Genomic DNA, 25,401 nt, shown 5'->3' with positions numbered 1-25,401 from the left:
CGGGTTTCGGAGCACGTGGGCTCTGTAGTTCGTGGCATGCAGGCTCTCTAGCTGAGGCGCGCGAGCTCAGTAGTTGTGGTGCACGGGCTTAGTTGCCCCACGGTATGTGGGATCTTAGTTCCCCGACCAGGGATCGAACCTGCATCCCCTGCATTGGAAGGCGGATTCTTTACCACTGACCACTGGGGAAGTCCCTCATTTGTTTTATTGATGAGTAATATTCCATGGTATATATGCCCCATGGATTGTTTAAACATTCACTTGAAGAATATATGGGCTAGTTCTAGTTTTTGTCTATTATAAATAAAGCTATTATGAATATTTGTTTTTGTGGGGATTTTTGGTGAAAATAAAGTTTTCATTCTTCAGGGATAGATGCCTAAGAGTGCAATTGCTGGGTCATGTGGTAATTTCATGTTTAGCTTTGTAAGAAACCATCAAACTGTTTTCCACAATTACTGTTCCATTTAAAATTCTCATCAGTAATGTCTGAGTGATACAGTTTCTCTGAATCCTCACCAGCATTTGGAGTTATCACAACTTTTTAATTTTAACCATCCTGATAGGTGTGTGCTGATATCTCATTGTGGTTTTACTTTATGTTTCTGTGATGGCTAATAATGTTGAACATCTTTTCATGTTCTTATTTGTCATCTGTATATCCTCTTAGTGAAATGTCTGTTCATGTTTTCTGCCCATTTTCTAATTGTATTTTATTTATTTATTTATTTGTTACTGGTCAGTATTGAGAGTTATTTATATATTCTCAATACTAGTTCTTTTGTCAGGTATGTTGTTTACAAATATTTTCTTCCAGTCTGTAGCTTGTCTTTTTTTTTTTTTTTTTTTTTTTTTTGTAGCTTGTCTTTTTATCCTCATAATATGGGCTTTCATAGAGCAAACACTTTTAATTTTGATGAGCTCCAATTTTTAGTTTCCTTTTATGGATCTTACTTTTGTGTCAAGTATAACAGCCTTTGATTAGCTCTGGATTCCAAAGATTTTTCTTTTTTTTTCCTAAAATTTTTGTTGTTTTATATTTTACATTTATGATTCATTTGTTTTATTTATTTATTTATTTTATTTATTTATTTTTGGCTGCATTGGGTCTTCATTGCTGCACGCGGGCTTTCTCTAGTTGTGGTGAGCAGGGACTACTCTTCGTTGTGGTGCACGGGCTTCTCATTGTGGTGGCTTCTCTTGTTGCGGAGCACAAGCTCTAGGTGCACAGGCTCCAGTAGTTGTGGCATGCAGGCTTCAGCAGTTGTGGCTCGTAGGCTCTAGAGCACAGACTCAGTAGTTGTGGCACACGGGCTTAGTTGCTCCGCGGCATGTGGGATCTTCCCGGACCAGGGCTCAAACCCGTGTCCCCTGAATTGGCGGGCAGATTATTAACCACTGTGCCACAAGGGAAGTCCCATATGATTCATTTTAATTAATAGCTATATAAGATGTGAAGTGTGAGATTTAAGTAGAGGTTCATTTTTTTCTTTTCCCTGTGAACATTCCATTGCTCCAGCACCTTTTATTGAAAAGGCTATCATTTTTACACTGAATTTCTTTCACCTTAAAAAATAATTTGGACATATCTCTATGGGTCTGTTTCTAGGTTCATTATGTGTTCAACTGACCTATGAGTCTATTCTTTTGCCAATACCTTGCTGTCTTTAATACTATGGCTATATAGTAAGATTTAATATTGGGTAGAGTGATTCCTCCCCTTTATTCTTCTCTACCAAGCTTGTTTTAGCTATTCTATGGCCTGTGCCTTAAAGTAAGCTTGTTTATGTCTACAAATACAACTTGCTGGGATTTTTATAGGTATTACATTAAACTTATAACTCTATTTGGGGAGAATTGACATCTTCACGATGTTGAATCTTCTAATCCATGAACATGGTATATTTCTCCATTTATTTAGGTCTTCTTTGATTTCTTTTATCAATATTTTATAATTTTTAGCATACAGATCCTATGCATGTTTTGATAAGTGTATCCCTGAATATTTCATTTTCTTTGGAGCAGTTATAATTGGTGTTGTATTTTTAATTTCAGTTCCTGTATGTTCACTGTTAGTATACAGAAATTGAATTGATTTTGGTGTTGAACTTGTAATCTATGACCTTACTAAACTCAGTTATTTAAAAGTTTTGTAAACTCTAGGTTTTCTATGTAGACAGTCATATCACAGCAAATAGAGATAGTTTTATTCCTTTCTTTCCAGTCTGCATGCCTGGTTAGAACTTTTGGTTCTATGTTAAGTAAGACTGTAAGAATGGATGTTGTGACCTAACTAATATGTTTTAAAAACCCACTGAAAAAAAATGGGGTATATTCAAAGGAACGGAACTTGGTTTTGTCCAGCTCATTGGAGGAACCTGGATTGTTTAGTGCGTATAACCATAACACATATTAAAAGCCTATCTCTTAATATTTGAGAGCTCAATTTGGAAACAAAAATGTATAACAGTTTGGTGGCACATGACACTGGGCAAGACTTGGACAAACCCATAAAAAGATTTTGCTTAGAAGAAGAAAGAGCATTAGAGTAGGAATACTGTTTGGAATTGATGAAGGATGTCTCATGTAGGATTAGTTCTCTTTTCTAAATGTATTCAAAGAAAGGCAAGATTATCTTCTAGGAAGGACTATATAGAAAGTAGTCCTTCCTGAGTCCCAGGTGCCCTCTAAGGCCTTGCACTGTCATCCATTCTGTTATACTAGGAGTCTATGATTGTTCTCCCTTTTCTAAAAACACATTGAGTTGCATTTTTCTTTTATGTGGTATTGAATCATGCTTTTTTGTACACATATGACTTTGGACACACAAAGTGTTCCCCGCTCATAAAGTTAATTAATAATGGGTGGTCATGGTGATGATAACCCAAGTCATCATGCCATGGAGAAAGGACAACTCTAAATAACTTGATGGGTAATAAGAACAGCAATTCGACCTCAGCCACCTTTTTGAATAAATTGCTTTTTTAAATTTTTCAACCATATACTTACCATTTTACTCTGTTTAATCTTTGCATTTTCTCCCCAGAGCAGTGTAAGTGATCTTTTTCACTATGCACAAAAAATAGATTCTACCTTGGACCTGTATCTTATGGTGTTGGTTGCCTGCCTTGTATGGTTTGCATAAACAAAATAGGAATGAAAAGAAGAGGAAGGGAAATAGAGATAAAGTGTGAAGCCAGGACTAGGGTGAGCAAAGGGGTCATCCAGGGTGCAAATGTAAGAAGGGAGTCATTCTCAAGCTCACACAAGTGCTGGGTGAGCACCTGAGAGGGAGTGCCTCCCTAAATGTTGTGCTCTGGGTGCCCAGTTTCTCTCACCCAGGTCCAGGCTGCAGACTACTGATTCATCCTTAAGTAACACAAGCAGACAGATGTCAGCTAAGCAAGGACTTTCCCCTCAATAGCTGATAAGATATTTTATTTCTAGTTTTATCAAAATACAAATGTATTTGAAGTAAAAAGTTAATTTGCAAAACATAATGTTCATATAGCTTTATTTCTTCACAGTAATGCCTTATACGGTACTTTGCCTTCCTTCATGACTTTGAACTTATTATATTAAATGATATAAAATCATAATTTTTGTGGGTAAAATAATTGAATACTGGCCCTGTCATGTGGTTGGTTCAACCAATTTCTGTATGGTGTAGTGGAAAGAACATGAGCTAAGGAGTCATATCTGTGTTCAGATTCTAAGTATGTCGTTTAGCAGCATGGTTGCTAGAAAAGTACTTCTCTTTTTGGTTTTATCATCTGTAAAATGAAATCATAATTATATTCAGGATTGTTTTGATTATTAAATGAGGTGATGTAGCTATACTACTGCTATTAACTGTTAGTATTACCCAATACACCTGATTACTGAAGAAACTCCAGGGTAGAAGTCAAAAACAGTTATGGTTGTGCAAGTATCAAGGCAGAAGTATGGTGAATATTCTGTGATGTTCAAGATTAGGGATTTCCAAAGCAGTCCACATTCTGATACAATTATTCCAGGGTGGAGTTTGATTAACTGTATTTTTAATGAGCTCCACTGGTGATTGTGATATGCTGCCGCGTTTGAGAGTGTTCCCTGGATAGCAACAGATTTCCCTTCTTATTTTATATCTTAAAATTGTTGATCAGATTCTGTTTTGAGCTCTTTTCCTTTTCTGATATACACTCATGATTCCTTTGCTTTGTAATTTCTTCCCAGAGAAGGCCCCAGGCTAACTTGATGTGTGCCTTCCTTGTGTGCACAAGGGAAGCCTTTTGTTCGAGCATTGTCCTATGAATCTGACAGTTTGGCTGTGCATTTCTAGGAGGACAACTTTTTAATTAAAAAAAAAGTCAAACAAGATTACTTAGTTTTCTCTTTAAAAGGCATCATTGTCGGTTTCCATGAAATCCCTTTTCTCTTTAACTCTCTTCCTTTAAGATAGTTGAGTTCAGGAACACCCTCTGTGTCGACTTCTGGATGAGAAAGATGTTTCTTGTCCTGTTTCTATTGTCCATGACTGCCATGGTAAAACGATCCATGCCAATAACCCGGCCTGCTGGGCTGCCACTGATAGGACACCCCCTTTCCTTGGTCTGGCATCCTGTTCAGATACTATAGCAAAAGCTCTATGACTCTCTGGGGAGCAACTTTAATGTCATCTTGGGGACACTTCCAGCCAGCATTTCTGTGGAAGGGGGTTCTTGGGCACAATCCAGAATGTACCTAGTATAGTGTTGTCTAGAGGACCTTTTCCCCTGTATAGTTAACACCTGTATTTTTGACCTTCAACTCTGACAGTCTGAATTTTATTCCAGCAAATATATTTATCTGGATTAAATACAGCTCATTCTAGAAAAGGAACTTTCAAGGAAGTTGTTTGGTACTTCAGAACTAAACATTAAAGATGAATTAGAGCTTCCACATAGTTTATAGCAGAAATAAAAGTTTCAGGTAATCGAGGTTGTTACTTTATTTCGATAATGTTGTTATTCAAACAACAGTTTCTTAGCAGCAGAGATGTAAAGGAGGCTTAGAAGTCATTAATTCTAACATTCACCCTTTCAGGAATCCTTTACTAAAACTACCTGATAGATTGTCATCAAAACCTCTGATTGAAAAAAAAAAAAAAAAAAAAAAACCTCTGATTGAAAACTTCTATTGATTGGAAGCTGGCTGCATTATAAGCCAACCCATTCACCTTTGAAGTTCTCTATTTTTTACAAAGTGTTTCTAAATATTAATCAGCCTCTCTAATATCCAACCATATATTTTATTTATGCCCTGGAAAGTCACACAAAATAAATTTAACATCTCTTCTGTGTGGAAGCTCTTCAAATATTTGGTGATACTTAATATCTGCCCAAGTGTTCCCTCCTCCAATTAAAATAGCCCTAATTCTCTTTTATATATCATAGCATTAAAACCCATAGAATTCTGGTCACTTTCTATATAATTTACCTAGGCTTTCTTAGGTGCTCCAATGCATAAATATGATCTGACCAGGGTAGACTACAGTGAGATTATAATTTTCCTGATACTAGATACTATAGTTTACTAATATAGCCTATTATCACATTAGCATTTTTGACAGACTTATTATGCTTTTTGAATCATAGTAAGTTTTCAGTCAACTGGAATCCCCTATAGTTTTTCACATAAACTGATACTAAGTCAAGGATTATGAAGATATGAAGAGAAAGGGAATTAGACTGGATTGTATTTTAGTCCAAGGTTAGTACTTTATTTTGTGATCTTAGGCGAGTATCTGTTTCTATATTTCTTCAACTGTAAAATGGAAAGTTTGGATTAAATAATTTCTAAGGCCCCTACTAACTCTAATATTCTATTATTTTAGGGAACCCTATGTGTTTCTCATACAATTGGTTATTTTTTTAACTAAAACTTGAGACTTTTCACCTAGCTCAACAAATACTGTTGCAGTGTGTTTATTATTTCTATTGACATTCACCTTTTAAAATTCAAATCCATAGATACACAGATATGGAATTCAGTTATTCTAAGGTAAGCTCCTTAATGTGGAGGGGAATAAAATATGTTTCACTACAAAAGGGAGTGAAAACACTTGTGACAATTAGGTTTGAGTTAGAGCAGCATATCACTACTATGAGTGATATGAAACAAAGAATAAGCATGGACGAGATTGTGGTTATTTGTGAAGATGTTTGTGGAAGCCTGTTTATGGAAGCCTTCTGCACCTGGCGGTGGGCCTGTCATTTCTATTTCAGTAGGGCCAGTTGGGAAAATAATGCTGAACATGAATTAGGGAAGAATGAGGACAGACCAGAATTTGTGAAGATAAATAGGAATCCATATGGACAAACTGGAACCCACATCTGTGTTATCACCTCTGACTTTGACAAGTTGGGTGGCCTGCAGAAGGAGCTAGAGCTCTCTCCAAGGAACTATACATGCAACTGGCCCAGTCCTTGAAGAGGCTGAGTAGGAGATATGATGGAAACTAGAGGAGCTGAAGGCCCAGCTGCTACCCAGCACTAACAAGGTGAACTAGCGTATTAGCATCAGTGGGCACAAGCTGTGGTGGGGACTGAACGTTATCCAACCTTTACTTCACTGGCTTCCAAATCTCATGCAAATTTCCTTGTAGTCAGTCCTAATGCAGAACCACACAGGGAAGGGAATTCTGAGAATGTACTCCCAGATTAGTCATGTCAACATGGTGCAAATATGCAGCAGAAATAGCATTTTTTAAAAAAAAAATTAAGTAATTAATTAATTAATTATTTTTGGCTGCATTGGGTCTTCATTGCTGCGCGCAGGCTTTCTCTCGTTGCAGTGAGCAGGGGCTAGTCTTCGTTGCGGTGCACGGGCTTCTCATTGCGGTGGCTTCTCGTGTTGCGGAGCATGGGCTCTAGGCACACGGGCTCTGTAGTTGTGGCTCGCGGGCTCTAGAGTGCAGGCTCAGTAGTTGTGGCGCATGGGCTTAGTTGCTCCGCGGCATGTGGGATCTTCCTGGACCAGGGCTTGAACCCATGTCCCCTGCATTGGCAGGCGGATTCTTAACCACTGCACCACCAGGGAAGTCCAGAAATAGCATTTTCTGACTGCTTTAGACAGTATTTGTAAGTCTAGAAAAAGTAATTATAGGCAACCCATAAAACAAATGTGAAAACAAAAAGAACTGGTATCAATTGCTTTGATTACATAATGAAATGTAACAACTGAAAAGTCTAAAACAGCATTTTTAATGTTGAGGCACATGAGTAAACTTTAATAAGCTCTCTGTTCAGTATGATAAAAAGCATAACAAATATAAAGGACTACATTTTAGGACATGCATGACATTGAAATCATGTAAGAGTGACCCATGCGCTCAGTACTTTTGAAATATCTGTGTGTGTGTCTGTGTGTGTGTGTAGGTGGGTGTGGGGATTTGGCTGTCTGATGACCTTATCTTGTGTCAAGAATTACCTTACATTAGGAAAGGATATTAGCAGTCTTCCTTCTTCTAGAATTTCTCTCTTGATCCTTCCCTCCTTTCTCTGAGTGACTGTCTTTCTCCACTTCCAGCCTTAACTTGAACATTTCTCTACTAGTGTTCATTCCACCAAAACTCTTGATTCATAGTTCACAATTTATTTGTCAATTACATTATTTTAATTTGTATTATATATATATATATACACATACATACATATAATTTTTATCATGGAAAGCAGTAGTTTTGGTCTGCTATAGTCTGTCATCGTGGTTTCAAACAAAGAGGTGTACAGTTGCAAGGTGTCATCATCCTGAATAGATTAAAAACAACACTAGTGTTTTGAATATTCAAAGAGCATTCTGTGGTCTATGAATGGTTCTAAATGCTTTTGAGTATGCCTCTAAAAACACAGAAGCTCAATGTATTCTGTTCTCACTAAAGGTCAAGTGGGGCTTAAAATAGTTTATACTAAATTTGATGTGTTTATCAGCCTCAATTATTTTTCACTTGCCTTCAAACAGCCAAGTCAACCAAAACAAAAGTATTCTCTTAAACTTCACAAAACATCTGGGGGTAATGCGGAATAAAGAGTGGTTAATGACTTTTTATTTGATCTGGGAGAGGCAAAGCACATCTTTTCACTTCTAAGAAACTGTTATGTCAGGTGTGTACCCTGAAATCTTGCCTTGATACCTTATCACCTCCAGCTTATTGCTAAGTTTTTCCCTGACTCATTGCACCAAATGTCACTCCTGAAATACTAATTGTGATTAGTCCTGGTGATTCCAGACCCCCACCCCCAGAAATCTGTGTTTACAGTAGGGCAAGATAATGAACAAGAGAATTGCCTGCATTGCTGCTATGCCAGATAAGGACAGTTTAAAAAGGATTAAAAAGTTCAGGAGGTTATTAAGAGAAACTTAGGGTTGAAGGATGGTGATAAATGAGATTTAGATGCTGGTAACTTATTTAAGCCTTAAGGGAGGAACTTTTTTGAGCATACTTAAGCAAATGACAGGAAATGTTGGTATTTACCTATTCATCATCTACTTAGAATAGTAGGCTTGTGCTTGGCAGACATTTACCAAAACAACAACAAAATCAAGTAGTTTTTGACAGCCAAATATATCACATAGCATTTCCATTTTCTTTTAAACCTCTGTATTCTGGATACACTTTTAGAAGAAGAGAAATTTTTTTCTGCCCAATTAAGACCTCTTAAATTTCTCCTATTAATTAAACATTAAAGTTTCCCTATCGTACAGCTAATTAATCCTTGAAATACGAAAATCATCATGAGAAGACAATTTATAGTAATAATTTACATAAATTCAAACCTATGCTATGGTGATCAAGATAGGAGAAAATGAAAATTAAATACCGGTGGGAGGAGAGAATGTGTATTTTCATATACCCTTAGCACAAGATGATAGGCAATTGACTAATTTTATTTTTTTCTGTTAACTATTAAAATCCAGCTTGACAATTTAAATTTAAAATTTGATACATCTATAGATGCAATGACCTGAAGTCTTCTTGAAGGAAATTACATATATTCAATATGAAGTCAAGGTCCACAGATGCTCAAAATTTTAGGCACTTTACAGAAGATAATCACACATTAACTTATTTTAATTTTCACAGAGTTCCCTTATTACCATTTTTCAAATAACAAGGGAAAGGTCTCCAGTTAGTGTGTTTCTGCATTGGTACTTGAGCCCAAAACTTGCCAACATAAGGCAATAATGACATCTGCTCCATGGTGTGTTTGGAAGATGAAATGATTCAATGTAAATAAATGTATTTTGCAAGCATCAATTGTTAAAAATATCACCCCTATTGAGAAGATACCCCACTGGAAGCATTCCTCTTTAAAGACATCTCAAGTCATTCCTAACAATTTCGAGACCACATCACATTGAGGCAAGGACAGAAACTTTAGAAAATTTTCATGAATATATAATACTAACAGCTCTTTATTTTTCCTTTTTCTGTAGGCCTGCTGGATGGATTTTCTGGGCTGGACAAGATGACAGCCTCTGGTGAGGAGAGGGAGGTAGAAGCAGCAGCTGCTCTTGCAGCTGCAGAAAGTTGCTGACGCAGGACTCAGTTGGGAAAGCACTGAATGGAGTGCAGTAATTTGGTGGAGAAAGGCAAAGAGAAGGCAGAGCAGCATGCAGTGAAGAATGACTCAGAGTTTTCCTTACCCAGAACTTTACTCTGCTGGGATTCTCTTCAGCGTTTTTGTCATTGTAAGTTGGAGACTTGAAATCAGCAAGAGATAGGAAAGAGTCTCTGATGAACCTCCAGATGGAGGCGCTTTGTTTTTTAAAAAATTAGGAATAGAAAGAGAGGTGTACTTGCATACCAAAAAGAGGCACAAGGAGTGGATGGGCTCCTCTAGAGAAAAGAGATTGTTAAGTGACTGCAGAGGGAGCAGCACTACTCAGTAGCCCTCTGGGTGATCTTAGGAAGTGGTTCAGGAAAAAAAAAAAAAAAGGCAAAGGGACACAAGGAAACTTTTGGAGGTGATGGATATTTTTATTTTACTTTGTGTTGATGGTGTCATGGGAACATGCATGTGTCCAAACTCATCAAATTGTGTATGTTAAATACTTGCAGTTTTTTTTTTTTTTTAATTTCAATTATACCTCACGAAAGCTCTAAAACAAAAACAGAAGAAGAAAGGAAGAAATGGTTTCATTCTGTCTTGTTCACACCCTTTGAAGAAGGGGCTAGAATTTAGCCCTAAACACTACAATATAAAAGAAACCTGACTGCATTCAATCTAAGCTTGTTGCTAACCCAATAAATTAGAAGAAAGGGTCTGCAGCTGGCTTACAAACAGTGCCTACTCTGTTATTGATTGGTGGGGTTCAAAAAAGTATTTACAGAATTTAGTACTAAAAATATTCATATTATTTCTAAACAACTCTATTGAGATATAATTTCCATACAGTAAAACTTTCCAATTTAAAATGTACAATTTTATGTGTTTATCAAATGTTTACAGTCATGTGAGCACCATCACAATCACAAAATAGAACATTACTATCATTACAAAAAAGTTCCCTCACAACTCTCTGCAGTCAATCCCCTCCTCCTGCGCCTGGCTCCTAGATAACAATGCTGATATGTTTCTAACACTGCAGTTTGCCCTCTTCTAGAATTTCACATAAAGGGTAATATAAAATATATAGTCTCCGTTTTGAAATTTACTCATTCTGTTTCATGTATCAGTTAGTTTCTTTTTATCACTGAATAATATTCTTTTGTAGGGATACACCACATGTTTATCCCTTCACCAGATGGTGGGCATTTGTGCTGTTTCCAGTTTTGGGCTATTATGGATAAAGCTCCTAAGAAAAATTCATATACAAGTTTTACTATGGATATGTATTTTCATTTCTTTTGGGTGAGTATCTAGAAGTGGGTTTGTTAAGTCATAGGGAAGTGTATGTTTACAAGAAATTACCAAATGTTTTCCAAAATGTATATACTATTTTGGATTCCCATTAGCAATGTATGAGAGATCAAGTTCAATTTCTTACAGGCATTCGGAATAATCAGTCCTTTTAATTTGAGCCCCTATAGTCGCTATGCTGTGGTATCTCATTATGGCTGTTATTTGCATACACCCAATGAGGAATGATGCTGAATATTGCCATCCGTATGTCATATTTGGTGAAGTGTCTGTTCAAACCTTTTGCCAACTCTTTATTTAACTTTGTCTCACTATAATTGAGTTGAAAGATATTTTATATATTCTGGACATGGATCTTTAATCAGATATAAGTTTTGCATCTATTTCTCCCAGTGTTGTGTGTGCCTTTTATTTCCTTAACAATGCCTTTTGAAAACAAAAGTTATTAAACTTAATGAACTCTAACTTATTGATTTTTATTTTATGGTTTATCCTTTCTCTGAACTATCTAGAAAATCTTTGCCTATCCCAAGGTCACAAAATTTTCCCCCTATATTTTCTTCTGTACGTTTTATAATTTTTAGCTCTGGCATTGTGATTCATTTCAAGTTACATTCTGTGTATGGTGTGAGGTTAGGGACAAGGTTTATTTATTTGTTTAATTATTTCACATATAGCTATCCAATTGTTCCAGCAGAATTTGTTGAAAAGAATAAATTTTTCACAGTGAAACACCTTGGTAGCTTTGTTGAAAATCGATTGACCATACATGTGTGTCTGTTTTTGAACTCTGTTCTCTCTGCCATTCACCTGGATGTCTATATTTATGCAAATGTCACACTGCCTTCATTACTGTGCTTTGTACTAATCTTGAACTCAGGTATGTTTTTCTCTGATGTTGTTCTTTGCAAATTATTTTGACTACTCTAGGGGCTATGCAGTTCCACATAAATTTTTAAATCAGCTAGTCAGTTTCTTCAAATGACCTACTGAAATTTTGTTTAAGATTGTTTTGAATCTATAAGTTTGGAGAGAATTGACAGTATAATAGTATTGCATTCTTGAACATGGTATATCTCTCTACATATTTAGGACTTTAATTTATTTCAGCAATTGTTGTAGCTTTAAGCACATAGATATTGCACCTATCTTGTTAATTTTTTCACCAAATATTTCATATTTTGATGCTATATTGTGAATGATGTAAACAAGTCAATTTGCAATTGTTACTAGTATATAAAATTTTAATTAATTTTGTATTTTTTTAAAAAAAATCTTTAGTTAAAAGGTAAATGTGTATATTTACATATAAATTTGTGTATTTTCATTAGGGACCACTTGTTTACTTCACTCATTCTGTTTTCTTTTTAAATTTTTTTTTTTATTGAAGTGTAGTTGATCTACAATGTTGTGCTGCACAGCGAAGTGACCCAGCCATACACATATATGTATTCTTTTTTATATTCTCTTCCACCATGGTTTATCCCAGGATATTGATATACAGCAGGACCCTCCCCCTTGGTAACCATATGTCTGTTTTCTATGTCTGTGAGTCTGTTTCTGTTTCATATATAGGTTCATTTGTGTCATATTTTAGATTTCACATATAAGTGATATCATATGGTATTTGTTTTCTCTTTCTGACTTATCTCACTTAGTGTGATAATCTCTAGTCGCATCCATGTTGTGGCAAATGACATTATTTCATTCTTTTTTATGGCTAAGTAGAATTCCATTATATATATGTACCACATCTTCTTTATCCATTCTTCTGTTGATGGACATTTAGGTTATTCCCATGTCTTGGCTATTGTGAATAGTGCTGCTATGAACATAGGGGTGCATGTATCTTTTTGAATTTTAGTTTTGTCTGGATACATGCTCAGGATTGGAATTGCTGGATCACATGGTTATTCTATTTTTAGTTTTCTGAGGAACTTCCATACTGTTTTCCATAGTGGCTGTACCAAGTTACATTCTCACCAACAGTGTAGGAGGGTTCTCTTTTTTCCACACCCTCTCCAGCATGTTATTTGTAGACTTTTTAATAATGGCCATTCTGACCAGTGTGAGGTGGTACCTCATTGTAATTTTGATTTGCATTTCTCTAATAATTAACGATGTTGAGCATCTTTTCATGTGCCTATTGGCCATCTGTATGTCTTCCTCAGAGAAATGTCTATTTATGTCTGCCCATTTTTCAATTGGGTTGTTTGGTTTTTGTTATTGAGTTGTATGAGCTGTTTGTATATAATGGAAATTAAGCCCTTGACTTCCAGTACTATGTTGAATAGAAGTGGTGCATCATTTGCAAATATTTTCTCCCATTCCCATAGGTTGTCTTTTCGGTTTTTTGTTTGTTTGTTTAATGGTTTCCTTTGCTGTGCAGAAGCTTGTAAGTTTGATTAGGTCCCATTTGTTTATTTTTCTTTTTATTTCTATTGCCTTGGGAGAATGACCTAAGAAAATATTGGTACAATTTATGTCAGAGAATGTTTTGCCTATGATCTCTTTTAGGAATTTAATGTTGTCTTGTCTTATATTTAAGTCTTTTTTTGTTTTTTCTAATTTGGCTGTGCCTGGGTCTTAGTTGCATCATGTGAGATCTTCATTGCGGTTTGCAGGATCTTTAATTGTGGCATGTGGGATCTTTACTTGTGGCAGGTGGGATCTTTAGTTGCAGCATGTGGGATCTTTTAGTTGCTGCATGTGGGATCTTTTAGTTGTGGCTTGTGGGATCTTTAGTTGCAGCATGTGGGATCTTTTAGTTGTGGCATGCAAGGTCTTTAGTTGAGGCATGCAGGATCTTTCTAGTTGCAGCATGCAAACTCTTAGTTGCGGCATGTGGGATCTAGTTCCCCAACCAGGGATCGAACCTGGGCCCCCTGCATTGGGAGCGTGGAGTCTTAGCCAGTGGACCACCAGGGAGGTCCATATGTTTAAGTCTTTAAGCCATTTTGAGTTATTTTTGTGCATGGTACGAGGGTATGTTCTAACTTCATTGATTTACATGCAGCTGTCCAACTTTCCCAGGACCACTTGCTGAAGAGACTGTCTTTTTTCCATTGTATATTTTTGCCTTCTTTGTCAGATTAATTGACTGTAGCTGTGTGGGTTTATTTCTGGGCTCTCTATTCTGTTCCATTGATCTGTATGTCTGTTTTTGTGCCAATACCACACTGTTTTTATTACTGTAGCTTTATAGTATTGTCTGAAGTCTGGGAGTGTTATGCTTCCTGCTTTGTTCTTTTTCCTCAGGATTGCTTTGGCAATCCTGGGTCTTTTATGGTTCCATATAAATTTTAGGATTATTTTTTCTAGTTATGTGAAAAATGTCATGGATAATTTGATAGGAATCTGATTAAATCTCTAGATTGCTTTGGGTAGTATTGCCATTTTACCAATATTAATTCTTCCAATTCAAGAGCATGGGATATCTTTCCATTTCTTTGAATATCTTCAGCTTCCTTTATCAATATTTTATAGTTCTCAGCATATAAGTCTTTCATCTCCTTGGTCAGGTTTATTCCTAGGGTTTTTTTTTTTTTTTGGTGCAATTTTTAAAGGTATTGTGCTTTTACATTCCTTTTCTGATATTTCATTGTTAGTGTAAAGAAATGCAATTGATTTATGTATGCTAATCTTGTATCCTGCTACCTTGCTGAATTCATTTATCAGTTCTAGTAGTTTTTATGTGGAGGCTTTAAGGTTTTCTATATATAGTATGTCATCTGCATGTAGTGACAAGTTTGCCTCTTCCCTTCCAACTTGGATACCTTTTATTTCTTTCTCTTGTCTGATTGCTATGGCTAGGACTTCCAATACTATGTTGAATAGAAGTGGTGAGAGTGGGCATCCTTGTCTTGTTCCAGATTTTAGTGGGAAGTCTTTCAGCTTTTCACCTGAGTATTATATTGGCTGTGGGTTTGTCATAAATAGCTTTTATTATGTTGAAATATGTTCCCTCTATACCCAATTTGGTAAGAGTTTTTATCATGAATCATTGTTGAATTTCATCAACCACTTTATCTGCATTTATTGAGATGATCATGTAGTTTTTGTCTTTTCTTTTGTTAATGAAATTTAATTAATTTTGGTATATTGACTTTACACATGCAAATTTGATATATTAATTTCTTAGTTCCTATAAGTTTTTGGAGAATTTGGGAAAGGATTGTCTACATTTGTCTAAGAAGAGATAGTTTTACTTCTTTCTTTCCAAACTCTACTTTATTTCTATTTCTTGCCTTTTTTGCACTGGCTAGGTCCTATATTATAATGTTGAGTACAAGTTGCCTTGTTACTAATTATAGGGTGAAAGCATTCAGTATTTTACTTTTAAGCATGATGCTAGTTTTAGGTGTTTTGTAGATGTTCTTTATGAGATTGCTATTTGAAATATGCTGAGAGGCTTTTTTTCATAAGTAGCTGTGCAACTATGGAGATGATTATATAATTTTTTTCTTTTATTCTTTATTGAAAATACACATTTGTATTTTTTGATTTTTTGAATATTAAGGCAAACTGATGTGTATAAAATAGACTTCACTTGGTTATGGTGTATTATCCATTTTATATATTGCTGAGTTTAATTTGCTAAGATGGCTTTTTCCATCTTTGATCGTGAAGGATGTTAGTCTGTAGGGGGTTTTTTTTTTGTATATTTGCTTTATTGTTTTTGGTATCAGGAGATGCTTGACTCTTAAATGAGTTGGGAATTAATCTATTTTCTAGAAGCATTTGTATAGAATTGGCATTATGTCTATCTTCAGAGTTTTGTAAAATCATCACTGAAGGCATTTGACCCTGGAGTTTTCTTTGTGGCAAGGTTTTGAACTATCAATTCAGTTTCTTTAAGTGTTATTTGACTACTTAAGTTATTTCTTCTTGAAGGGGCTTTGATAGTTTATATTCTATCCATTTAATCTAAGTTGTGGATTTTATCAACAAACTTTTTTCAGTGTTTCTTTATTATCCTTATCTTGTCTGTGGGATCTGTAATTTTGTCCATTTTAATTCTTGATACTCATAATTTGTGTCATTTGTCTTTTTTCCTGATAAGTCTGGTTAGAGATATATTAATTTTATTGATCTTTTAGAAGTAATTGCTTTTGGTTTTGTGGTATATTTCTTTTTTATTTGTTTTCTATTTTATTAATTTCATCATTATCTCTATAATTTTCTTCCATATGCTTACTTTATATTTACATTGCTTCCCTTTTTATAGTTTTGAAGGTAAGAGCACAGATCATTCATTTGAGACCACTTGTCTTTCTCTATTATAAGCCCTAATTACTGTAAATTTCACTCTAATCACTGCTTTAGCAGTGTCACACACATTTTTATAAGTCATACTTTATTTTTTTCAGATCAAAAGATTTTCTGGTTTTCCCTGTGATTTCTTCTTTTTTCCTATGTCATTAGAGACACGTTATTTAATAGCCAAATATTAGGGAGTTTTCTAGACCTTCTTGTTATTAGTTTCTTGTTTAGTTCCATTCTGGTGAAAGAACACACTTTAGACCATTTCAGTTCTTTGAAATATATTGAGACTTCTTTTCTGGTCAGATTATCGTCTATCTTGGTGAATTTTCCACATGTACTTGAAAACTAGTGTATTCTGCTACTGCGGGTGTAATGTCCTTGAATGTCAGGTAAGTTGGTTAATAACAGTGTTCAAACATTCTATATGCTTATTGTGTTTATCTACTTCATTAAATCTTGAGAGAGGAGTGTTGAAATTTCAACTATAATTGTGTGTTTGTTTTTTCTCCTTTCAGTTTTGTCATATCTATTTGTTTTTCTCTGGGTATTTTGAAGTCTATTTTTTGGCACATATACATTTAGGATTGCAATGGCTTCTTGATGAATTGTTTCTTTTATCACTATGAAATGTCCCTCTTTATCTCTGGTAATATCTACTGTTTTTAATCTACTTTTCCTGATAATACATCATTATACATAGAGGTATGATTTACATGTAATAAAATTCAAACCTTAATTTCCAGTTTTATGTGTTTTGAAAAATGTATGCATTTGTGTAGCCAGCAGCATAATCAAGATAAAAAACATTTTCATCTTCACAAAAAGTTCTCTCAGGCTCCTTTGGAGCCAATTTCCTCAGTCTATCCCTTGCCCCTGAACCACTCATCTACTTTCTATCCCTACAGATTTGCACTTTCCAGAGTACAAAATAAATGGAATCAAACAGTTTGTAGCCCTTTGTGTCAATAATATTTAGTAATTTGCTCTATTTTATTGCTGATTAATATTCCATTGCATTGATGTACTGCTCTTTGTTTATCCATTCTCCAGTCAATGGAATTTGGGGTTTTTCCAATTTAGAGCCATATGAAGTGAGGTATATGTGTTCACCTGTAGGTCTTTCTGTGGACATGCATTTTCATAAAGTTCTAGGCCTCAGAATGTAAACAACAGGAACCTTCACAAAGCAAACAAGAATGAAAAATTGAGATGGCCAGAGAATTTGAAACATGTTACAAGTAAGATGAAGACATTCTCAGTGAATCAGCTCCTAGAGCAAGTTCCACCTCCTGTGAACACAGTCCACAATTCAACAGTGACTGATTTAACTGAAAAATAATTTAATAAAATCATGTTAGGCAGCTACTAGGATTTTGGGAGGGCTTGTTAAAAGCTGCCAGACAAGCTTCTAGGAATAATAATGCCCCAAACCAACAGAAGAATGGGTATAGTATAAAAATGCTGAGGGTATGTATGTTACCTCAGGAAGCCCTTAAGAAATTATTGCCCTAGTCACACCAATAATGTCATTTTTACTCCAGGAACTAAACCATGTAAATATTTCCAAACCCAAAATCAGACATCGCTGCCACATTTGTAAGCACAATGGACTCCCTTCTTTCCCCCTCAGAGCTTACTTCTTTAAGCTGTTCACTTCTGTCTTAATGAAGGTTGAGCCTGATGGATAGAGCCCAGATCACCTGCCTGCACTTTAACTGCAAAGGAAGCAGGTAAGGTAAGTTTTCCAGGTCCTATTTTGGAGGAGAACTTGTAATATTAGGAGTTCCCCAAATTTATTCATACTTTATGAAATATTCTGATCAGCCAGAAAATATGGCAAATGTCTATTGTACTCTCTTTCATACTTCTTGTTTAAATAGGATATGGGTTTAAGGTAGTGTTCCATGCTAATGGTGAAAGGAATAAGAAAAAAATGAAGAGAGAAGCTACCACAGATCTGGTCCTAACTGATTTAGATTCATGGGCAAAAATGGATATAAAACAGAGGGAAAAAGATCATAAAAGCCCTTTGAAGATGGGACTGTTTGTGTTTTGTTTTGTTTTTGTTTGTTCAGTTTTTTGTTTGTTTTTTTACCATTATCTTCTTAACCTCAATAAACTAAGTACTTTGTACATGATGGGTATTAAGTTAATACTTTTTTCTAAGATGAGTAAACCACATTGGCACATGGAAAGGAGAATAGAACTAAATGCAACTTCTGGTTGTGAAAAAAAAGTGCAGTGGAAAAGTGTTATAAAAAGTGCTCACTTTATAATATGAATTTTATATGTTCTATTTAAATGAAAATGTTCTCAGTCGAATGATATTTACAATGTGTTTTAATTTAAGACTGTTATTTACACATAACTTTTCCAAATATACAGTTATTCCTGGCAGAAAGCAATATCTACTTTATCATATTACTCCTTCTACTGGGATATGTTACATTTGATTTCACCATATGAGTGTAAGAAAGCTAAGTCATGAGACACTTGGGAGAGTCAGGATAATTTAGTTCTATCACACCTGCCAGAAATGTAGGGTGGGGTTAAAGAATAAAAAGGAAAATTAAAGATAATTGAGAAGATAGATAATAATACCTATAATAGTATGTATTTATATTGCTATAATTGTATGTTCTTTGCATAATTGTACTGTTTGGAAATTTTTGCTGACTTATTGTGGTAACTATAAAGGTGCCCCTCTCAGGTATCCCTTTAAGGGAACCTGCTGTGGGTTGCATAGCTGAGAGACAGCCACTAGCTGCTGGGTCATCAGATTCACCATGGACCATGGGCACTTCTGTGCTGCTCCCAACCAGTGACTAAGCATGGCTAAGGGAATAGAATCAGGCTATTCCTGCCCCCTATGAGATTCCTCTAATCAGAAACTTTGGCTTAGAGATTCCCTGTTAGCCTGGCTGAAACTTTCTCAGAACTGCATTGTGGTCTGAGGACATTTTTTTTACAATCCTTCCTTCCCTCTCTTTTTTCCACAGGTGTCAGACCTGTGAGCTCTCTCCCAACCTACTTTATCCCTCATAGGCATTCTTTTTCCTCCAATCAATCTCTTGCTTTCCTAGTCCCAACTTAGTGTCCTGTCTTCTGCTCTCAGAACATCTGAAATGACACAGTTACATTAACAAACTACCCATCTCTTTTCAATTAAAATGTAAAAATAAAAACAATACCACTAGAAGATTACTAGTTGGATTAAAGTTTTGACTCAAGTAACCACACCTTTAAAAAGCCTAGCATTTAGGCCTACCAGGGCACCAGAATTGATGTAAACCTCTTTCACCTGGTTTATCATAAATACTGACAGTGTAAATAGGAGGAAATAACTAACACAAGGAGTTCTCATTAGCCCTGCAAGCTCATAAATAGAGTAAAATGTCATATATACTTCCAGCAGTAAAAAGGTAAGTGATTTATTTTATGAAAATTAGTGCCTTGCTCCTTATGGGTAGTTTTTATATGATGTTTATGTGAGCTAGGTTTTTTTAAGAGAACAGTGTAAGGAGTGATGAGGATGGTCCAAGCCATGGGTGACAATCTGGAAGCTGGAGGGCTAAATTGGGTCAGCGGATATGAAAGGTTATATAGGAGCTCTCTATCTTCTGCTCAGTTTTTCTATAAAACTAAAATCGCTTCAAAAATAAAGTTTCTTAATTTAAAAAAAGCTAATGATTATGAATATTCTTAGAAAGAGCCAGCCCGGTTAGAGACACTGAACCCATGCTATCCCTTGTGCCTTACATGAGTTTCTTCACATATTTACTGCCCGGATGTGAAGGTATTATAATGTTTCTTAAAATGGGCCTTCAATGAATGAAGTCAGTTAGAGTGGAAGATTTTGATGGACGATGTTTCTTTCAAGCTTGGATACACAGGTTGGGTGCAAATTTTGGAAGGCCATGAAAGCTAGACCAAGGAGGAAAGTTGAGTTTTGTTTGCTTGCTTGCTTGCTTTTTGGTTATCAGTGGGTCAAGTATTTTGAGCAGAAGAATGATATTTAAATGCCAACAAACACACACACACAAAGAATAAAACATTACTGGAATGAAATGCACAGTTGTAAAGCAATTTTCAAATGGCTTTTAGATTTGTTGTGTACAAAATTAGTAGAAAAAAGTAGTAATGGAAAAAAAATAAGATGGATTCTATAATATGTTTGGCTGTATCTGAGTCATAATAGCCTTTAAATTCAAGACTGATGGATGAATCAAGAGGTAATGTAATCATTCAAATGAGAAAGGAGAATTAGGTTGGTTAGTCTCAAGTCATCTAGAAACTACTAGACAACTAGAAATTAACACCTTCCCTCTACTGAAAACCAATCTTCCTGTTTAAGGAGTTATTAGAGGGCTATGAATCACAAAGATTTCATGTTTCAGTTCTGCGATCAGTCTTCTGTCTTCAAGTGTTGGAAACCATCGTTAACCTTTGCTCTGGTGACTATTAAGTAAGCGGGGGCTGTTCTGAGGCTGTCAGGAGAGTCAGCGTGAGGATGACTTTTAGACAAGCATCAGTACTCTCTGCCCCATCCACACAGACTGACTTTGACTCTCTCGGTGACAGCCCAGAGGACAGCAGTGTTCACTGTAGCTCTAGGTGCTAGTTCTTGCTCTGTTCCTTAAAGTTCACTACAGAGAAAGAGGCATGTAAAAGTCACAAAATGAAAAGGAGGAGAAAGGCAGTGCAAAGTCTGTGGAAAAGGGCAGATGGGAAATCCTCCCAAAGATGAATTTGTTATGAGAATCAGATTTATAGGTGAAGTCAGTAAAAGCCCACAAGGGGAATATGTAGTAAGAACATTGATAATAAACTCATTAGGAAAGTCTCCAAAGAACATCTGAGCAGCGATTCAAATTCTAAGGATGCATAGGTATGATATTAGCTTCAGAGATGGAGCAATATGTAGGGCATTTGGGGAGTTACCAAGGGAAATTAGAAGACAGCTACTGAAAGGAAATTGCTGTAGGTAAACCAAGGATTGAGAGTATGCGCACATGGTCTTGAGATTAAAAACTAGCACTGCAATCTATTGGATCTGGTGTGATGCAATCTTTGTAATTTCCTTTATCCCAATACCTAAATCAATTTGGCACTGATAACTGTGTGCTAGTCACAGATATTTGTAGAGTAGCTTCAGATTTCAAGCATCTATGCTAATGTTTCTTTTTGTTGATGAGAGAGTTAATTGCATAGGGAAGTAGGAAGCTGGAAGAAAACAAGCATATTAACTAATACCAGGATATGGTTATCATTTTTCTTGTCTGTTTGTACATTATTTGTGGACAAGACTGTAAAATAAAGAAGCTGTAGAGAAAATCCTCAGTCTTCTCAGTTTTGTAATTTCTCTTAAGCCTCTGCCTAGTTTAACCTTATGTTCACCTAACTTTCTTATCTCATCATTCATTTTTCTAGTTTTTGTTCCTATGTTAAAATCTGTTTTCTTTAATTTTTTCCGGAAGCTTATACTCCACCCCACCTTCAAGCATTCTTATCCCTCTGCCTTGCCTCTTTTTTCTTAGTGCAACTTCCCTTCCAAACAGGGAATTCTTATTTAATTTGAAAATATTAGTAAAAATGAGCATGAAAGGGAAAAGTGGAAATGCAATTCCTGGACTACATATTTTTTCCACTTTAATTGGCTTCACTTAATACTCTACTGTTTTCACTAGGATCTTAGTCGCATGTGCTCTAGAATATGGTAACCATTCTCATAACATTTCCTTTAAGACAAGCTACTCATGGCAACTTGCCAAAAACTCACCTTAAAATGTTTGGATAAAGAATGCGTGTGGGGCTTCCCTGGTGGTGCAGTGGTTAAGAATCTGCCTGCCAATGCAGGGGACATGGGTTCGAGCCCTGGCCCGGGAAGATCCCACATGCTGCAGAGCAACTAAGCCCCTGCACCACAGCTACTGAGCCTGCACTTTAGAGCCTGTGAGCCGCAACTACTGAGCCCGTGAGCCACAACTACCGAGCCCGTGTGCTGCAACTTCTGAAGCTTGCGCGCCTAGAGCCCGTACTCTGCAACAAGAGAAACCACCGCAATGAGAAGCCCGCGCACCATGACGAAGAGTAACCCCCACTTGCCACAACTAGAGAAAGCCCACATGCAGCAACAAAGACCCAACGCAGCCAAAAAAAATTAAAAAATAAAAAAGAATGCATGTGGAAATAACTCCCTCCCTCCTCCCACTTTTTTGTGCACAATAAGGCAAAGTTTATGTGTTAGTAATCACATGTAGTGTTTGTGTCATGTTTTCTCTCCACTGAGCCAAGCACATTAAGTGTTTCAAATGCATTCTCATTTTTTAGAACTGTAGTAGACGAAATTCTGAAGATGTGCCTCCAAAATTCTCATCCCCGAGTTATTAAAAAAATGAATCTAGGTACTGCTGTGAAGAGGCTTTGGAGATGGAATTAAGGTTACTAATCAACTGACTTTAACACAAAGATTATCTGGCTAAGATAATGCAATCCTGTGGGCCTTAAAACAGATGAGACAAGTAGAAGAGTCAGTCGGAGAGATGTGGCAGACTAGGAAAACAGACGAGGTACAAGGCAAAGGGGGAAATCAGAGAGATTCAAAGCACAAGAAAGATTCTATTCACTGTTGCTGGCTTTAAGGATACAGAAAGGGGGCCATGAGCTAAGGGAGGTAAGCAGCCTGCAGAAGCTGAAAATGACCCCTGACCAAAGGATAGCATGGGGACCCCCCTGCTACAACAATGTGGAACTGAATTCAGCCAACAATCTGAATGAGCTTGAAAAGAGATCTATCTGCAGAATACCCAGAAAGGAACACCTTGATTTTGGCCTTATGAAGCCTGGATCAGCTACACTGTGCCTGGACTTCTGACCTATAGAAACTGTGAAAAGTGAATCCGTGTTGTTTTAATTGTTTGCGGTAATTTGTTACAGCGGCAAGACAGAATGAGATGAGTCCGACAAGCAGAACGTATTTATTGAACAACTATTTTATCCCAAGTATTGGTGCTAGCTGTTAGACAAAAGACAAAGACAGTCTTTGCCCTTTCTGTGCTTTTATTCTAGTGCGTGGGACTATATATACGTACGTATATATGCATACACATATATATTTGTGTATATATCATGTCATTAGCTAGTGATGATGTGTTTGGTGAGTGCTGAAAAGGGAGAAAGGTATGAAACAGAATAACGTGAGTGGTAGTTCTTTATGGATGGCTTGTGCAAGCTCTTATATTGTGCTCCCATTTTCATCTGAGAAACATGGTATGTCTGATTAATTTTTTGAGTTATGTCTAAAATGTCTCAATTAACTTTGTAAACGTATGCACGTATTTAAAATACTTCATCATAGATCAGAGAATGGAAAGCTGTTTTTATTTCCTAAAGATCATGCCACACTGAGATGTCCTCGTCAAGCAGAGTTTTAAAATGTGGAATGTTGCTCTGATCAGGGCATTCATAGAAACACTAAACTTCAGGTTATAGTTCCAAATTCATTTTAGTTGGTGACACCCTCTCCTGTAATTTCTGGAATTAACCAATTCAAAATCATTTTTCTTATTGATAAAAGTAATATATATTCATATATTTAATTATGTATATGAAAATATGAATCATTCTATATATTTATTTGAATTTAATACTTCAGAAATTTAAAATTTTTGGTTAAAAATCTTTTCTTCATACAGTCAAATGAAAGATAATTTCTATTCTTCTCCCCACTCATCATATATACACACACACACACACACACACACACACACACACACACACAGACACACACACATATGGAGACAATCGTCGGCTTCTGAAATGAGCCCATAACTTCAAAAGTGGTAAGATCTTATGTAAAATCTCTTTATTTAACTCTTCCAATTTTAGGCAACGTAAACTTTCTTCAACATATTTTTCTCCGAAAGCTAGCTCCTACTAGCAGGCTCTAGACTTACTTACCACTAGTGCCTTTGTTAGTAACAACTTCAGTATTACAACACCCCCCAGTCAGAAATTGTGCTCTGGAAAGAAAAATAAGGTGATCTGAAACATGCAAAAATGAACATCTTAAAGCAAATCCTTCAACCAACCTCTAGCACTTAAAAGTTTAAATATTAGTGTCAATCTATTTGTGTGACTTGGGGTAAAGTTGATGATGGTGTTGATTAAAATGCAGATATATCATATAGCAAGGATAAATAACTCACTATGAACAATGGTTCATTACCTTTGCTTAATTTATGGGGTTACTTATGAAATTTAGAACAGGTAAGTTTTCAAAAAAATTAATTCAACTATAATTACCTAAACTGCACAAATCTTAAGTGGAGAGCTCAACTAATTATTACATTTATATGCACCCATGTAACACCAAGCAATAAATATACTGAACATTTCTAGCATACCAGGAAACTCTTACTTGTGAGTTTTGCTTCAGAACAGGTATGTTTAAATGTAAATTGGGAGGAGGTGGTTGAGAAAAGTGAGGACAGTCCTGGGCAGGGATTTCTGGGTACCCAGGTATGAACCTAGGGGCAGGACAGGAATAAAGACGCAGACATAGAGAATGGACTTGAGGACATGGGGAGGGGGAAGGGTAAGCTGGGAAGAAGTGAGAGAGTGTCATGGACATATATACACTACCAAATGTAAAATAGATAGCTAGCGGGAAGTAGCTGCATAGCACAGGGAGATCAACTCAGTGCTTTGTGACCACCTAGAGGGGTGGGATAGGGAGGATGGGAGGGAGACGCAAGAGGGAAGAGATATGGGGATATATGTATATGTGTAGCTGATTCACTTTGTTATAAAGCAGAAACTAACACATCATTGTAAAGAAATTATACTCCAATAAAGATGTTTAAAAAAAAAAAAGAATCTCAGATGGAGAAAGAAGGAATTAAAGACAATTGCTGCCCACTTCCGGACTCCACAGTGATATGGGAAGTCTGAAATAACAGAGGTGGAAACATTTTGCAAACATCGCATAGTGTGCTATTGAAAGATACAAGACATCTCCAACTTGCAAATAGGTTGTATCCCAAAATCTCATCTATAAATTCATCCCTGGAAACTTGGAAGCTACTTCTTTATAGAAGGAATGTTATGAATGTCATAAATGATATTCGGGATCCCAGGTTACTTATATAAACCTATATTAAGCATAATGTATCTGAAACATTGCACATTTAAAATAAAAAATAGGTTCAAATCCACAACACACATAATTAAACAAAACAGAAAAAATGAATAA

At 36.0% G+C, this 25,401-nt stretch overlaps 1 long non-coding RNA gene across 1 annotated transcript; it reads left to right on the top strand.

Moving 5' to 3' along the window:
- The first annotated feature begins 848 nt into the window (after nucleotides 1–848).
- Nucleotides 849–25,022, top strand: LOC309630079. Its single transcript, XR_014245414.1, has 2 exons — nucleotides 849–1,263; nucleotides 6,933–25,022. It is a non-coding gene; the product is annotated as an uncharacterized lncRNA (long non-coding RNA).
- Nucleotides 25,023–25,401: the final 379 nt, after the last annotated feature.

This window comes from Balaenoptera borealis (assembly GCF_965194805.1).
Source record: "Balaenoptera borealis genome assembly, chromosome: 5".
Classification (NCBI taxonomy): Eukaryota; Metazoa; Chordata; class Mammalia; order Artiodactyla; family Balaenopteridae; genus Balaenoptera; species Balaenoptera borealis.
The sequence above is the reverse complement of the archived record's forward strand: the minus strand, read 5'-3'. Positions and strand labels throughout refer to the sequence as shown.